The following is a 15491-nucleotide window of genomic DNA, read 5'->3' as shown; positions in this document are numbered from 1 at the left end:
AGCCACTATTATTAGAACCATATGGCTTCAACTGAGGAATAAATTGTGCCTGGCATGTATCAACCTAGCATGTCTCTGCAGATGAATATAATTTTTGAAATGTAGATTAAAGGGGAAATGAAGGTGGGCTAGTGTTGTTCGCACAATTGCTCTAGGAGGTGCTGGCACTATTTCTCATTTTTAAGGTCATGCCACAGGGTCACTGGAGGATGACACAGTGGTGCAGGGCAAGTTCTCTATAGGAATGCTGATATACTGACATACACTTGCATTCAACATTTTGTATTCCCTCATAAAATGAGAATCATCCTTGTTTGTGTAGAGGTTAACATGTGATACATAACACGAATGCATGGAGGGTATTTACATATTGGTGTGCTGCTGCTGTGCCGCTGAGCGAAGTTCAAGATGAGACCTTGACCATCCTTGCCTGGCTTGTCATGAGATAAGAAACCATGCTGTCACACTGCATAAGAGTCTGGTTTTGAGCAGAAACATAAATCCTCCTATCTCAAAGCAGTCTAATTACAAATTACCTGGAGTCAAGGGAGAATTAGTCTTTTGACATACTATTTAGTATTTTATTGGTTCATGCTTCTTGTATTTTTTACCACTTCATCATCAGGTGATGGTCCCTTTTGAAGACAGGACCCTGCAGCAGGTAGAAACTGCAGATCTGGTCTGCCCTGGGGATTACATGAGTTTCCCCTTGTCTAGAGGGTGTTGTGAGTACAAGCACTGTGGACACCCAAGATTTGTGCTGTGCTATTACTAGGAAAATGAAATGCTCCTTCCTCAATCTCCAGAAATAACATGTCTAACAGGTCCTCAAACACATACTGTATTTTTCTTCTTCTTGGGATAAGGAGGTTTATTAAGCAGTCTCTCAAAGTCACTTCCAAATCTGTTCTCTTCTTATTTCCTAGAGTTATACAGGCTTGTTAGGTGTCTCCTCTCTGCCGCTTTTACAGTTTAATTAAATCCCCGTTGGTACTGAAGAGCATTTGACCAGGCCCACAGCCTCAGTGTGTGAGTACAGGTCTGGGGAACTAGCCACTGCTCTGCTCTCGCGCTGTCTCCTCGTACAGCCGGGGGCTTCAGCAATAAGCAGCATCCCAGGGCGAATGAGATCCCGCTTCCAATTGCCATCTCTCACCCGGCTGCCATTGCAGGAGAGCCTCATCAGTCTGACAGCAGCCACCACCAGCCTAGCATCAACTAGTAGCTAAAAATAACACAGGGTGGAAAAAAACACCCAACATCTAAATATAAAACTCTAATGCCTCAGTAGGGAGCATTGCATTTCCTAATCATTCAGTCAAATTGATTAAAGATTGATTAATACTGGAAAGCCTTTTGTTCCCACCTTGGTCACTGGTCTCTCCTTACCCCAGCTCTTTCCTGAGAAGGCAGAAGTTTCCTTTTCCTTCCCTCCCAGTTCTCCAGCAGCCCTTCCCTTGCTTGTGTGCTCTTTCTCGTAAGCCCTGCTGCCCACTGGAGTGGGGGGAGCACCATGCAGTGCCCAGCCGTGTTCACAGAGCTGTGCTGGCTCCTTCAACAACCTCCCAAAGAGCAGCACGTTAGAGCAAGAGGAGGGGGGTCCAGGGGGCACAGTGTTGCATTCAGGGCACCATGCCTTGCCGGCTGCAAGCCAGCACAGCTCCCATGAAGTCAACCCATTGAGTTGCACCACCTGGGCATGCCACCCACCCTTAATCGTAGCACAGGTTGAATGAAATAATACGCAGACGTGGAGAAAATGGCGAGAGTGTTTTTTTAACCCAACCCATCAGCTGGCTGCCTTTGAAAATCAAAGGCTAGAGAGATTTCTTTCCTTGGGAACACATGCCAAGCAGTCGTGCTCCATTGTTGCTGGCAGATTTGTTTTTGCACACTTCAGACAGGAAGAACAGCACTCTTGGGGTGAAGAAGCTGGCACAGCGCGGGCGAGGTGGGAAGAGGGGAAAAAGCCAGCAAGTGGCAGTGAAATCTGCAGCGGCTTCGCAACGTTCCCTAGCAACCCGCACCCCGGAGAGCCGCTTGCAATGTCCCCTCTTTATCAGTGCAGCTGCATGTGATGTACTAGCCTCGCCGTGGTCTGGCTCACGCTATTTTGGGTTTAAAAACTGAAGCGTGTGATTGCAGTGCTGTCATGGGCATAAGGACTTTGGATTGCTCTCTTGCACAGATGGGAGCAATTCACAAGGAGGGTTGGGAAAGTGGCTTTCTGTTCTTGCTTGAATGTTGTCTGGTACCAGCTAGTAAATACCGTCTTGTGGCTTAAAGACTTTGCGATGAGTAGATTAGATAGCTCCCGTACCATTTGTTTTCCCCATAAGGTGGTATTGCAGAGAGGGCTTGCATGGATGTTTTTGGAGTAACTTCTTTCCTTCCATCCCCTGCAGACACACGTGGGTCTTTGCACAACAGACACGTGGAGCATTTTGCTGTCTGGGGCACCTATGCTGATTTTCTGAATGCTTCCTTGCCTGCCGTTTCTCTGCTCCTGGCCAGGCTCACTGCATCCTGTCTGCCTTCTGGGAGGTTTTAATGGGGATTCAGCACCGAGTGCCAGACGGGCATTCCTATGGACCAGGACAAAAGCAGCCCTCTATTTGACTAACAGAAATATTTACAGCCCATACAGTGGGGGTTCTGAATGTGACCTGCCTCATGCACCTGAAGTCTAAGCTGGAGATACAGCATCTTGGAGATGGTAAAAGAAGGGCAGTCACTGTGCCTGATTAGGACCCAGCTTCTTTGTCATACCATTTCTGAACAAAGTTTCTTTGATTAAGCATCTTGAACAAAACCATAAAGTAACTTAATACTGCACATGAGCTTCCTTTTCTGTAAGCAGCTTCAGCCCTGAAGATGATCCATAGGGCCTTCAGCTGGCTTTGCTCAACTCTGTTGCAGAATACGTCACAACTGCTATCACAATCACAGAAGCATAAACAATAAGGCTGGAACAGACCTGAAGATCTGTCTGCTGCTCAGAGACAGGATCAACTCTGCCTAAGCCATTCTTCACAAATATTTGTTTGTTCCTACTCTGAAAAGCCTCAGTGATGGAAAGCACAGACTCTCCCCAGACAATCTCTTCCAGCACTTTGCTGGCCTCGCTGTTTCTCTTCCTCCACGTTGCAAACCCTCTAAAGTGTGTGAGTGATTTTCAGATGTGTGTCCTACACAGGGAGGGGGCCTGAGCCCTCCTATTTAATAATGTAAAACTAATGCAGAGGGGCAGAAAGGGAGCATGGAGACCAGAATACATAGTTTTGAGGGAAAGAAGAGGAAGGAGTCTGTAAAGTGTTTGACGTTCACAACTTTTTTCTAGGTATGCTTTTGAAATTTGCTTGGCTCTTAGGAACAAGGGTAGGTGAGAAGGGAGGTGGGAGGAGGCATGCTTGCTCCGAGGTCCTCTCCAAGAGGGAGCCAGCTCCTCAAAAGGAACAAGGAGAGAGGAGGCCCTTAAAAACAGGTTAGTCTGAGCCAAGAGGTGGTAGCAGGAATCCATGAAAGCCAGACTGAAAGGGGCCCCATAGTTGGGGACAGGGACTTTTAACTAAGTACGCCCTAGAGTGTCACCTGCAAGGAAGCAGATTTCAATCACCCATATCCCCAGAGAGCAGGGTCTTTGTCTGCAGTGTTCACTCTTGGTCTGGCAGCGTGGGAGCCGGTTTTCTCCCTGTGTCATATGTTCCTGTGAAAGGCAAATGCAGCTGAGTGCTCAGGGAGCTGCAGTTAGTCTGGGCTGGGCTTGGACAGCCTTGTTGACTCAGATAGTGCCTCTCAACCAGCCAATATACACCTGAATACATTGCTCACTTCGGCACGCTGAGCTAGGTCCTCCGCTGCTGTGTAAATCAGCGAGTTCCCTGGAGCGACTCTGATTTGCACCATCTGAATGTCTAGCCCATCCTTTTCAAGTAAATTCTGCAAGCAGAATTATATATATCTCTCTTTGTTTTTCCCCTTCAGCCTTTGCTCAGTCAAGCTGCGAGCTGCTTAATCATTAAAAAACAGAAGGGGGCTGCTGCTGTTGTGGTTGAACAGGACACGAAAACGTTTCACGGACAAAGTGATCTTTTTAATACATCAAAGTGGTCCAGGCGCAGCGTTATGTCCTGCCACAGGCATCAGCCTCCTCAGCTCTGATTGCAGATGCCACCGCCTTTTTCAGTTCGCTCCATTCTCCACAAAGTACCACTTGACCAGTTAGCAAGATAAGTTCGTCTCTAGCCCAGGAGGTATGTGGACAGCCTTCTTAGCTGCATCTCTGTACATGGAGGAATGTTTTGACAGCTAAACATGGATCTTGTTGAGCTGTCAGTTCTGCTAACTCTCCCAAGCATCTCTTATTTATTGAGCCATCAGGCTCTTCCTGACCTCCTCAAAGTCAGTCCCAGCCTCACACAAAAGATGGCACAGAAATACAGCTCGAGCGTGGCCTTCAGAACAGGGCAAGTTTCTTCAAGCATTTGATGCCTTGAACAGCACAGATCATTTGGTCTCTGTGTCAGTGCAGTGGCTGCACCCTCAGGCTGGCAGCAGCCTTAGAGGCTGTAGCTGGGGGAATTCAGATTCCCTTCTTAGTGCACAGCCTGGTTTGGCTGCCAAGATCTGGGGGCTTTTTAAGAGGCTGATGGCAAAGCAGAGGACAGGGGAAAGCAGTAGAGTGGCTCTGAATCCAGGGAGCCCTGCATCCCCTTCTGGTTCCAGTGCCGAGCAGGGAATTTCTTCTCCTTGCTCTTTATTCCTAACCTGATCTGGCTTGGAGACCATAGATACTTCTGCAGTACACAGCATAATCCCCACAGCACAAGCACCTATGCGCTTACCATCTGGAGTGTCATGACCACAAAGTAGTTTTCCGTTTGGCTGGAAAGTGTGCCTGTGATGGATGTGGGATCATGCGCTAGATGCGGGAGGGGAAGTGGAGTGGGAGAGCGTGTGACATTTGAACCCCGTATAACCCTTCTGTGTGGGAATCAAGTGAGACTGAAGGTGTAGTGCTCTGCTCTGGGTGCCTGCCCTGCCTGATGCCCCAGCAAAAACACACATGCACATGTGTCCAGAAGCATCTGACCAGTCCCATAGTCTAAAACTGGTGGGTTTTAGTTAGCATTAGATAGTTCTTGTACAAGGGAGCTGATTCAGTAAAATCAGCTGATGCTGATACCTCTTATTGGCTCTTGCTTTCCTGCTTGCTCCCTGCTCTGAGGATGCTGTTAGTCCATCCTTCCATTTCATCCAGCTCCTTTGCAGTGTATACACACAGTCCTCGCTCCATGGGCTCTTGCCAGCTCTGGAAGCTCCCAGCCATGTTGCACTTTCTTCTCCTTCCTCTCTGCCTCATCCTATCCTCACCTCTGATGCTGGGCTCTGTCTCAAATCCCCTACTGCACGCTGACTGGTCTTCCCCTCTTCCTGCCAGCACTTCTCTCTTGCCTTTGTAGTTCTGCCTTTTTTAATTGTTAGATTTGTGTTGGAAAAGGCTAATTTGTTCTTTCCCCTGGCTCTTTCCCCATGTTGTCAGAGCCCTCACTCCAGATCTGACCTTGATCTCTCTGCTTATGTGGCTCTTCTCTCCAAGGGCCATCTCCTTCCCTCTCCACAAGCAGGATGAGTAGTATCTGCAACAGCCATGAGTAAGCACAGTCCGCTTAGATCTTCACTCGTGTTCCAGCAGGTTGCAAGGAGAAGGTTGAGACCCTTTGAATATTGAATAGCTGTGGTGAAAATTCCTGCAGCATTTTTTGATAGCCCATAACCCCTGCTGCTTCGCCTCCCTGCCACGATTTGGCCGCCAGGTGGGACGTGCTCGGTCCTCAACTTGTGGTTCTCTCTGGGGGAAAATCATTCCTCATCTTTTGCTGCCCTTTTCTCAGCTCCCACCTCCCTTCAATTGTGAGAAATTCCTGAGCAGGGACAGTGTTTCAAGGGAGACTTGAAGCTTTTATCTGAGTAATACTTAACTGCCCTGGACTGTATTACAGGAGAATTATGACTTTTTTGAGAAATTTCTACTGCTGTGAGCCAAATGAGAGATCATTTTCATAAGTACATTGGGTGAAATAAATGATAATCTAGATGACGGGCGTTTACCCTGGCCTTTTTCCCCCAAGTGCAGTATAGAATTTGGCACTCCTTTGTTCTGAAAATATTATTTCTGATTATCCTGAGGTAATTGATAGTGAAACATGTACAAGTCTCTTCTAAAGTAGCAGTGCTTAGGCTATCAAGATGATGTTCATTGGGGGCTGCAGCCCTTCACTCTCTCCTCCTCCTCTTCTTGTGAATTACTCTCTCTGCTCCTGTTGGCACTGTTTAATTTCACCACCTTTTTCCTTACTGCCGATATGTCGTATCCTCTACCTGACAGTGCTCAGCATCACAGTAGCACCTGCAAGTACACCTAATGCTTTATGGATGCAGGCTGCACCGCGAGCTTGCTGCCAAACACTTTCCCAGACTCTAATGTGGGCAAGTAGCATTAGGTCTGCAAGCAAACTGCCTGCTTTTGGTGGACACTTCCAAAAGGTGAGAGGGATCTTTAAATTTTTAATCACCAATCATTATGATCAACTCCAGTCTGGTAAATTTGTGAAGAGGTTATTGTCCTAGCTTGGGCTGGAGATAACAGAGAGGCCAGGGCTTGCCGGTAGAAGTGGTATGTGTGAGCTGCTGTGAGCCTCAACACTGACGATCCGGGCGATTGCTCCTCATGAATTAAATAACACATCTTTGCAAATGGTACTTGACATCATGTTAGATGGCTGAGCTGAGATTCAGGTGACCTAGAGATACCTGCAGAGGGCTCTTCATGAGGAGAATTAATTGTCTTAAATGCAGTAAAGCTTCAGTCTGTTAAAGGTGTATAAAGCAATTCAGCAACAAAACCATCTGTATAGATGGTATAAAATACAGAGATACTCTAATTGAGGCAGAAATTAGAGGATGAACTCTGATCTTTACTGCTTGCATATTGTCTTGAGCTGTGGCAGTACTCTTTTAATACTCTTCTTTACAATCTTTCACCACAAATCCTTGAGGTGCAAGCAAATGAGCTCTCCCTCAGACTTTGAAGAGTAGCAATCTTCTCATTATTATTTGCAAATTCTGTTTTCTCTTGCATCGCTAGAAAAGGTGTCATTTTGAATATTTTTTGTCATCCCTGAAGTATACCTCAGCTGAGGGGTGCGTGCAGTAGATGGCCTGGGCAGAATCCAGATGTCTGGACTGTCTGTTCAGTTTCTGCTTCCTTTCCCCTGACTCAGTCACCTGAGAGACTGAAAGTCAAATGAAGGATCGTACTCAGCGCATACACTCTCTGACGTGTTCGGAGCTCCCCATCCGCTTTCCAAAAGAACTTGAACTCATTTTGTTAAAAGGGGTTGGGACCCTCCAGTAACCACTTCAAGAAACATGGCCTGTGCAAAGCTAAAAGAAAAACAGCAAAGCTCTTAGAGCGAAAGCAGCTACACATGAGGAAAAGAGAACAGGTGATTCTAGGATCAGAACAGGAGTAAAATGGAGAAATCTTCCAGTCCTGAGATAAGGAAGAAATTTCTGAGTCCAGCAGGAATATACTTTGCTTTTGCCACACTATTGTTTTCGCTAATATTATTCTTATCACTTTTATTGATACAGCAAGACCACTGAGGGGCATGTTGGGAGACCAGTGTTTGTTCTGAAGATGTTACAATCTTAGAAGACAAAACGTAGGCACATGTGAGTGGAAGGAGGCACAATTTTGGCTACTAAAGATAATTAATAATAGTCATAATTTGTACTCATGCAGCATCTTTCATTCAAGGGTCCCAAAGCATTTTGTAATCAAGAATTCATTGAGACTCGCAAACTCTCTTGAGACAGCCAAGCATTATGAACACCATTTATAACAGCAGGGTGCAGGATCAGGCTGGTTAAGAATATTGCTGAGGATAAAACTCAGGAATCCTGTCCTCCAATGCTATGGATGCTGAACCAAGCACCCGCGCCAGCCTGAGAAGCCTTTTTTACTGTAATTTATATATATATAATCTTTTAGTGTTAAGCAAAATGTGTAGTCTTCATTTAAGTCACTGTGTCCTGGGAAGTGTAATGGCCCATGTCACAGTTGACTAAAAGTGAGACTACAGCTAGTGGGTTAAACACATTTGGTTAACCATTTGTTTGCTGTTACAGTTTTCACATGAAAAAAGCTTAGATTGAAACCTGTCTTGGTGATGGAAAGTGATGTGATTTTAAGTTTCTTTGTGTATTAAAACAGAAACCCAATTTGCATATTTTAAGTATCTTTTCTAGCATATTCAGGCATCTGGCACGAAAGCTATATTTAAACTGTTAATACAGTATGAATGCAGGTTTCACATGCAAAATTAGTACCATTAAAATTGTGAGATTTATTTTTCTTTTGAAACAAGTGATGCCCCAGCACTTCTGTTTTTGTTACCTGATAAGGCACTGCAGCTGGGACAGCCTATTTTTTCAATAGGCGACGAACCTGAACCACAGGGCAGGTGGTGCTCATTGCACAAACACCCAGTCCAACCCCCAGCACCACATGGTGAATGGCGGTGAGCTCCCTTGTCGCTGTGGTCCACTGGAGAAGGCAATGCACCAGAGGTGTGTGTAAGTCCGTCATGCAGTGTCATTTTTCATTGTCTGTGAAAACAGTTAAGTTCTGCCTTTATAAAGTGTTTTGCAACAGAAAAACTTAAAAAAAACCCCAAGGCTCAGTTATTTCCTTGTGGTTTAGGGCTGCTTCTGGAAGGGTAGGTTTTGGAAGGAGGGTACGTTTTTTCAGTGGTTTAATTGTGGCAATTAATTGCCCGGGCTAGTTGTGTACTGTGTGAGCAAACACATCTCTTTTCATCAGTATGAATTTTGGAGCATTCCCATTTTTACTAGGTGTGTCCCTGTGCTTGTCCTATAAGATAAGGATGCAGCTCAGTTGGTGGGGAGACTATGAGCCCTGCTTTGGAGTGCCACTCGCTGTGACCAGAGTCCCCCCCCCCAGATCAATGTCTTTCAGTAGTGCTACCTTGGATTTACATGAGGGACCTCTGTACAGGTCTTGAGGCTCATCATCTCCCCAGGCAAGAAGCCCTAGATGGCACTATGTACCCCAAGATGCGTAGCCAAAATGACAAGAAGTGAATTCAAACCCTTCTACAGCACTTCCCTCTGCAGCTTGGAACTAAGACTTTGAGACTGTTGTCTCATATGGATGCCTATGGTTCCTACTCTGAAACACAGATTTTGACCTGCTGATAGCAGTAAATATAATGCTTAATTAATTAATCCTTTGAAGACAGCCCTGGAAGCCTACAGTATTATGACATAAAGAGGAGGGGAGTTAATAAGCAGCCTATAGGGTCTTTAGTGCTGGTTATGATACATGGGAGTAAGAGAGTGCTTGACTCTGAGCCCAGAGAGATGTGGCAAGGCAAGCAGCTTAGAGCAGAATAAAACCTTCAATCTTTAAACAAATAGATGAGTAAGCATAGGACCTCCTGATGTAATTTTATAAAGCAGACCAAGCTCTTCCAGCCAAAAACATAGGGCTAAAATGATGCAATCTCTTTATCCATATATTGGTATAATGGTGATGCCTCATTCTCCCTCTCAGTAGTACCATCCAGCTTGTGCCTTTTTTTCTGGATTTTTTAAAAAGTGCCTAAAATGTCTGTTACCAAAGTAAGTGGCGTAACAGGAAAACACCAAACAAAACAGCCTGCTCCCCTTTTCATGTGAGATAAGCCTTGACAAGTAAAGCGTATTTGTGTAATGATAGGGCCAAGAGGCCCCAGGCAGATCAGGCACTGCTGCACTTGTTTCTGTATATACATTTAAACACCAATGGGACATTAAAATGTAGTATTCTGTAGGTATTCTTATTTGAAATATAGTTTAAATCTACTGTTTCCTGAGATAACACGTAAAAAATTTATTACTTGGAGATCTGTTTGGTTTGCTTTTTCTGATGAGAAATGGCCAATGTTGCTCCATAAAAATCTAGCTCATCTCCTGTTAACCCTGAATATATAAACAAACCACAGTGTCCAGCAGAAACTCTCCATAATAGAAGTGGAAGCTGTCATTTAACACACTCATGCTCAATGCAGAAGCAAGCAGCAGATAGTGGTGTTTACAGATTATCCAACTTTTATAATACGTAGCAAAAATAACCAGCCCTTCCAGATTCAAAACATTAGTGAGAACATGAAGAATAGCAAGAAAAGCTGCTTAGTCTGTTTGCGTATAATAGCATACAAACAATCCAAGGACAAAACAGTCATGCTCATTTATTACCGTGCTTGATGATTAATAAAACGCTCTGTCTCTGTGTAGTGACTTACATTGCAGAATCTTGGAGAGCTTTGCAGGCACTGATTAATTAAGAGAGAAATATTGTTAAACCCCTTTTACAGAGTAATTAGGGTGCATGTACAGTGATCCTGTTGAATTCAGTATCAGTACACAGAGACCAAGATTTTGGTTTCATGACTAGAAGCTAAAAGCTGTGCTCCGGAGAGTCAAAACAGGCATCTGTATGAGCAGACTGATTTTCAGAAGTCCTGGGAACTTCTCAGCTCTTTAATAATTTTGCGTTCTAACTCTATTATAGTCTTGCTTTTAAAACTATCAACAAGATGCCTCCCCTTCTACCTGTCTGCATCCCAGTTTCACACTGTAAGAAAAAGAGACATTTGGGAAACATTGCAGGCTGCGAAGTTAAAAAAGAGAAAAATATTTTTGTTGTTATTATTACTCAAATTCTGTGTAACTTAATGTCACAAGAGATTGTTGAAACTAAGAGCTTAGCAGGATTAGAATAGGACAGGGAATGTGCATGGACAGCTAAGTGAGGCTACAGTTACAATAATGAAGTTTAAAAATAAAGAAAAATATCCTCTAGAGCTTTGAAGTAGCTACAAAACTGTCCTATTTCAAAGCAAGCCAGTGTTTAACAAATGAGGGCCCTGCTGTGAGAACTGCCCATTCTGGATTGCTGGTTTGCTGCGGGAAGTGGTGGCAGGGCAGGTAGTCAGCAAGGGAACCGATGGCTGGTCCCGCTCTGGCACATCCCAGAGGAGACCTCGCTCCTGCCTGCCCAAAGACTTGTGACTTCAGGCTGCTGGTGCGGGCAGGAGGTGACTGGCTGTCAGTGGGTACCTCCGCGTGCAGGGCAGCTCCTGCAAAGGATCTCGATGAATTACTCCGACCAGGAGTAAACCCAGGAATGTGCGTGTCGCAGGGAATCCAGGCAGAATCGTCTTTTCAGGAATCTGTATGTACTCTGGCAGCTGTTACTTTTCACTGGGAAAATAAATCAAGAATTAAAATATTTTTTTCCAGTGCATCTCCTCTGTAAGAGAGATCAGTTGGCCTTAATTATAAACTGAATTACAGCTGCAGGCAATCTTGATATTTCTTTGGGAGCTCAACTCATGAGAGATGTGGCACCATGCTGGATTTTTTTGGTCTGAAAGTTTGCGATTGTTTTGGACAGTCAATAACTTAAATGAAAAAGTATGGTCTTTGTCAGGCCATTGAATAAAAAATGTGCTGCGATGCTATTTAACTGTTTATTTAACTGATGATCAGTTTTGGTGAGTGAAGTGAAAGGAAAGTGCTAACTTTATGCAGATGAACAAGAAAAAAAAATGAAAGGGAAAGTAAGTATCAGTGGAAGATGTTTCTGGCTGCCTTTCAATTCCAAATTGGGCTAATTCTACCTTCTGAAAAGAAGATAATTTCCATGTTTCTGTAATTGGGAACACATAATTGAAGTTATTTTCTCTCAGAGAGAAGCAGCTTCTTCTACAACATTTGCAAATGGACAAGAGAAATGACTACATACAGCGCACTCTGAATGGTGGTGCCTTCATCACAGCATCATCTTCAGATGTCTTTGTAGATTTTGCGCTGTGGTTTTTACCCATTCGAGTAAAAATTTATATGCGGATGGGGAAGGTTCATGTTGGCGAATGCACTGCACTAACTGCAGCACTCCCTTTTCTGGACAGCCATTATTTCAGAGACAGCTGATTACCAGTGAGGTCTGGAGTAGAAAACACACGCCAGAGAAGCACTGAAACAAGTATCAACTTCGTGTACCAAAACAATTACACAGTGATTCCACAGACTGCTTCTTTTGACCCGGCTTTTTAGGAACTGAACTTTAATGAGGAAGATGAGCCAGATGTTGCAGCTCTTTGAGAGTGGCACAAGCGATTAACTCTCTTCCTTTTGTTTGTAGCATGAAGATATTTTCTGCCACGGGGTTTAACCCTGGGAAGGCTGGCATTTTCCTAAACATCCCATTAACTAAGCATGTAGGACAGTGTTTGTTTATGAATGCATTTGCATCTGCACATGCAACTGCAATCATCATGCTCTTCCCTGAGGTTGCTCAATGTTTGACGGCAGTAGCAAAGGTTGGACTCAGGTGCTCCTGCTCCCAAAGCATGGTCCCTTCTGCTGGCTTTTTGCTGACCAAGGCTTTTTTCCATTTTCATGGGTCAGTTTATCATCCCTGATGTTGCTGTGATTAGCCAGAGAGCGTGGTGCTCAGGGAATTTGGGAGGCCGTGTTGCAGTTCAGCACAGACCACACCTTTGAGCTGTGTCTAGCTCAGGAAGCATATATTTGTGTGCATTGAGGCGTCATGGAGAAAAGAGAATGCATAAAGATAACTGTGGTAGCTTAGATGGCAAATTGGATTTCTAGACAGCCTTGATCATTCTACAGATCAGGAGAAAATAGAGGAAGTTTAATAAAAAACACCACCACAACTCTGTTTTGTAAGGAAAGCCAGAGTTATATTTTTATCCTGACCTAACAAAGGAGGAGGAAGGAAACTGTTTTGCTGAAACAAGCATTTTAGATTGAACTAAGGATACACTTATCTCTGTCTACATTTGTGTGCATGCGTGTCCCAGCAAACTCAACAGCATATTCATATGCATGAAGTGCATTTTCCTGGAGGCACATAGTCAACATGTGCCATGTGAGGAGGAAAAAGATGTGCCTAGCACTGCTTAAATGTTGGTCAAAAAGGCATAGCATTTTAGTCAAAATAAGTTAAAGCATCTCATAACATTGTGGTTGGTATTTGTTATTTTTGCTGACATTGGGTACTGGATAAGAAATCTGCCTGGTTTGGAAAAGTGCAATGTAGATAAAATACGAGAGCAGCCTATTTATTGTGTGTATGAGGCAACGTGGCCTCCAAAACCAGAGAAAGTCAGACAGAACTGAAAATCTGCAGATTTTGGTCTTTCATTTTAAAATGAAAAAAACTTTTAAAATAAAAAAAGCCCAAGCCCTTACTGAAGTGGGCACGAGCAGGGCCCCCAATCGGAAAGTGTGGGAAGCCAGCGTGGAAGAGAGGGAGAGGCTTCACACACCGCCTGCCCAGGATCTCCTGCCGAAGCCTGGCTGGTGGTGGCCTGCAGATGTGGTAGCTTTGGGTCAGAGAGCGGCCGGTGTAGGTCTGCAGTGCTAAGTCTGGCCCCGGCAGGTTGCGTGTGAGGCTGAAGACGTGGGGCTTGCAGCAGCCTGGCTGCAGGTTTTGTCTTTGCCTTAGAGCCCACATGATGATGGGCAAATCGCTTCAGCTCCATGCGTCTCACTTCCCTTTTCTGTGAACAGACAGCAGCTTGTGCCTTCTGTTTTGGTCCATTTATATTATAAGGCTCAAGGGTAAAAGCAGTGTTTCAGATTATGTGTGGACAGAGCCCAGCAGAACAGGCTAGAGCATGGCACTTCCACACGTTTGTGCCGCACTGTTAATTATTAATGGGGGAAATACAGGGATGGGCTTTATCACCAGCTTTGTGACATACCATCTTCTCTGCGCAAAGTCTAGGGAAGGAGTCTCAGTTGATGGTGTGGCAATGGTCGTTCCTTTCTGCATGGAAACTGAAATAGGTACAATAGATGGAATAATATTTTAAGAGGCTCAGTTGCCAGATTGATTTCTCAAGCTAATAAATCCTTGGCTGCACTTGCTGTGTTAAAATATATGTTCAGGCAAGATTCATGATCAGCTCTTAGGAACAGGAGAGCAAAGGAAAAAAATAGGTTGTTCCAAGATTAAATGCTTTACATTTGGCACCTTTAATTGGCTTATTAATAAACCTCTTTTTTTGAGGGTTATGCTATTTATTATTTCTAATGAAATAGTTGTCGACTAGCCTTCTAAAAACAGCCACAAAGCACTGGCCAAGGGCGTCTGGGTGTGCTGGGTCAAGTACCTGGCTCTGAAACTCCTAGTCATATGAGTGGCCTTATCCCCACCAAAATGATACATCCCACAGAGATGGCACTTACATGGCTTAGAAAGCAAATGCAAGTCCTGTGCACCATACAGGCCTGTCTCCCCATAGGAAAAAATAAGTTGTGGTAATGCAAACACATCAAAGTGGTTGCATTTGTATGATAGAGTGTACTGAGCTGTGTGTGGACTTTCAGGATTTCCAGATGTTCAACAGCTTCCTCAGAACAACTGCTAGGCATCTAGAAGTCCTGGGCAAATGTACAAAAACCTTGAATATTGCTCAGAAAAATATCCCTCAGCAGCAGAAGAAAACATCTCTGGGAAGACCTGAATGGATGGTAGGTCCAGTCTATATTCTCAGGCAGGGAGGCTGAACATACGGCAAACAGACCTCGCACAGCCCCCCAGGGAAATTCATCCAGCCTGGGGCTTATTCCAGGTGCCCTTTCTTCCAGGGGACCATGCCACCCACCTCCTTTGTGCACTGCTGCTACTCTGTTAGAGAGCAATTGGCAGGCAGGCAGTGGGTACAACTGCTGTATAGTGTGTTCATGGCAAATCCAGCATTTCCAGGGAGTGCAGTCATGCTGCTGCGCTCATGGGTGCAGTGCCTGTGAGATAGATCAGGTCAACAAGCGAGAGGGGTGATGGTGTACAGCTTAGCATGGCCCCTAGAAAAATAAATATGACAAGGTCAGAAATATGCAAGTGTTTGATTTCTGGGACTGCATGATTGAAGTATTATTGCCAAGCGCCGTTCTGAGACCTTCTCTACATTGATTGATATCTCATTTGAAATCTCCTTCTTGCCTGAAAGAAAAAAGCGTGAAAGCATTTAGTTAATTCTCTTGCAGTGCTTCAAAGCTGCTGTTCTCTGTTGAACATGACTGGCTCAATAAAGATTCATCATGTCAGATGTAGTGTCTATAAGCCAGAGAGAAGTTGCCAGTGTATTGTTTCTCCAGTGATTTTATGTTTTCTTCCCATTTAAGTAAGTATGGAGCATGGAAAAATGCTTCCTTGTAGACTAAGGCTCATAAGTTTCATATCTAAGGTCCAATCCTTGATGAAGGCAGCAATTAATCAATGAAATCACTTCCTTTACTGAAATGCTGCATTTCATAAATAAGTTAGTTTTCACATCCAAGTCTTTCAAGAAAGCAGTGCACACAAGGAAAGCTGGTGTCAGCGTTTT

General features: G+C 44.5%; 1 protein-coding gene across 14 annotated transcripts in view; it reads left to right on the top strand.

The window, feature by feature from the left end:
- LPP (LIM domain containing preferred translocation partner in lipoma) overlaps positions 1–15491 on the top strand; it is a 353246-nt gene that overhangs the window by 250993 nt on the left and 86762 nt on the right. The window lies entirely within an intron of this gene.

The sequence above is a fragment of the Harpia harpyja genome, chromosome 12 (genome assembly GCF_026419915.1).
Source record: "Harpia harpyja isolate bHarHar1 chromosome 12, bHarHar1 primary haplotype, whole genome shotgun sequence".
Classification (NCBI taxonomy): Eukaryota; Metazoa; Chordata; class Aves; order Accipitriformes; family Accipitridae; genus Harpia; species Harpia harpyja.
Note: the sequence above shows the minus strand (reverse complement) of the source record. Positions and strands in the feature narration are given on the sequence as shown.